Here is a 2,692-nt window from a genome sequence, read left to right as displayed (position 1 = left end):
GGCTGAGGATTCATAGGAAGGGTGTTTCCTGCACTAAATGGCCCTTCCTCGAGTTCTCCACCATTAGCTCGGAGTTCAGCAACCCACCAAAGTTGATTTCCAAGGGCAGTTGAGCAGCTTTTGTGAAGTGGCTGAGTACTTGCAGTTTTGAGCAGCCAAGCCCCTTGAATTAAGGAGGACTATTGGAGGTCCTTGTAGAGAATAAGTAGGAAGGCTTCCAGCTTTCCTAGTTTACTTTTGGAACATTTGTATTTCGCACTATAGTGATGCTTTTTTTCTCAGCCCATTTTGGAGCTTCTGCTGTAACACATTTTGGACATGGTTGTTTTTTGAGTAATGGAAACCAGTTTCATGTTGCATCAGTTCTGAGCTTCTTCTTAGGAGCCTGTAGCTCTTTAGGTTGGGCCCAAAATAATTTATGTTAGTAGATTAAAATCTTGCTTGGTTACCTAGGTCAGTTTTGATGATTGAAAAAGCTTTCATGTTTCAGATTGATTTGATAAGTTAGTAACAAGAAACATCTTCAAAAAAGACCATCAAGCAACCCTGGGTCTTACCTCTCCCTCCTCGGGACCATGAGCTGAGGCGAAGGTGTCCTTGCTGCCACAAAAACACTATTCTTGCTTCTCCATGCAATTGCTAGTGTTAGTTTCTCAGTTGCAAAAGTTGATACCAGATGTGATTACATGCTTAGATTCATTCTTGTTTGGTTTTCATAAGTTATTTCACATGATTTTCTACCAATGAATTTCTGTTCATCATGGTTGCTGGTTCCTAGGTTAAATTAGGTTAGAATAGCTAGATATTTGGTTTTCATGATCTTTGTTTGGTCAGTTTCAAGAATTAGTGTGTAGAACACTTGTGATACCTCCCTGCCTACCCTTCCTCCATCAGTGCAACTTGCTCCATCCCCTAACTCAGATTCTTGCCCTTCGTTTGCCACATTTTCTCACCTTGACCTAATTTCCATATTTTTGTGTAATATTTCTCTATCCATCCTTGAACAAATTCAACCATCCTCATCACTTCTCAGCTTCATTTTCTAGGTTCTAGACCTCTTCACACCCTCATCCAACCTCCATCTCCACTTCTCCACCTTTCTTCCACCTTCAACCCTCCAAAATCTCCTTTCGGAACATCTTGTAGAACATCCTGTAGAACCCTTGCAGAGTTCCTGTAGAAGATCACGAGAGCGGTTTTTCGAGATCCGATCACTATGAAACTCTCTAGAAGGGTGTTAGGGACCCCTTAGGCCCTCTTCTCACCTTCCCAACCTCCTACAAGCACCCTCACCATTTCCTCCCATCGATCAACCTCTGCATAGTCAAAACAGATAAGCACATGCATAATAATTCTACAAGGTTACTCAAAAATACAAAAAGATGTTCCTTTTCAGATTTCACTACAAGATTAGCTTAGTCACATGCATTCTACATTTCTAGAAGTCAATGGCATCCATTTCCACTTCTTTCATCTCTTTTCTTGCACTGGTAGGGTTAGTCGGTAAAACTAGGGTTTGCATTCCTTTTCCACTTTCAGCTTCTTTCTACAAGTAGACTAGCCTCCTTTGAGTTAGCTTTAATCCATCACAGTTAAAAGCATCTTCTAAGAGCTCATGGAAGTTGACTTAAGCTCCTAGCGGACTTGTGCCAGCTGATCCCGTGACAGCCTGCGGCAAGAGCTGGTACTTGTGCATATAGCACTGTCGCTTCCAAGTTTGTTACGAACTACCGGGTTGATAAAAGTAAAGAAGGGAGTCCCAGGAGTTGTAGCATCATTTCTGCAATACTGGAGCCCACCATCTTTTTGGCGCCGTTGCCGGGGAAGCGTCAGAGTATTTGTGATTGCTGCTTTTCTTCTACTTTCTACTTCAATCTTCTGCTAAGTAGTTTATTTCAGCAAGAGTAGAGTAGTTGTTTCATTTCCATTCTGCAATTTCATTTCCACAAAAGTAGATTAGACATTTCCTGCTTTCATTTCATTTCAGCAAGTGTAGATTAGATATTTCCCGCTTTCATAGATTAGCATTTCAATTCCGCAATTTCAATTCTGCAAGCGTAGCTTAGCATTTCATTTCTGCAATTTCGTTTCAGCAAGATAGATTTTAGTTAGTGCAATTCAATCTATTTCAGTTTTGCAGGTACAACCAGAAAAAATGCCAAAACTCCACCAAAAATATTCCATTTCATGCCTCGTAGGAATCGAGACAATACAGGGAAATTCTTACCCAACACCCCCAATACATCACTAAGTCACCCTTCTCTCTTCTTCGGTGGCAGTGATCCAGAAGAACCTATAGGTGAACCTCCAGAGATATACAAAGATCCTATAACAGAAGAAGAGCAAGAAAACATTCCTCTTGAGACCATGGCTGAACACAGAAATGGTATAGAAGATGAGGAGAGAATAGAAGGTGCCTTTCCCATCTGAGAGACCAACGGGGACATGAAAATGAAAAACATAAGTCCCTCAGCCTTACCTCATTTCCATGGATTGACCACTGAAGACCCTGATACCTTCCTATTTGAGTTTGCTATCCTTTGTCGAACTTATGACTATGCAGAAGACGAGCAAAAGTTGAAACTCTTTCCCTCTACCCTCAAGGATGCAGCACTACGCTGGTTCATGGGGTTACCTAGAAACAGTATCACAACTTGGGCTCAGATGCAGCAAGCCTTTAACAACAAATACC

The sequence above is a fragment of the Pinus tabuliformis genome, chromosome 9 (assembly GCF_031772625.1).
Source record: "Pinus tabuliformis cultivar Carrire ecotype Pingquan chromosome 9, CPIR1, whole genome shotgun sequence".
NCBI lineage: Eukaryota > Viridiplantae > Streptophyta > Pinopsida > Pinales > Pinaceae > Pinus > Pinus tabuliformis.
Note: the sequence above shows the minus strand (reverse complement) of the source record.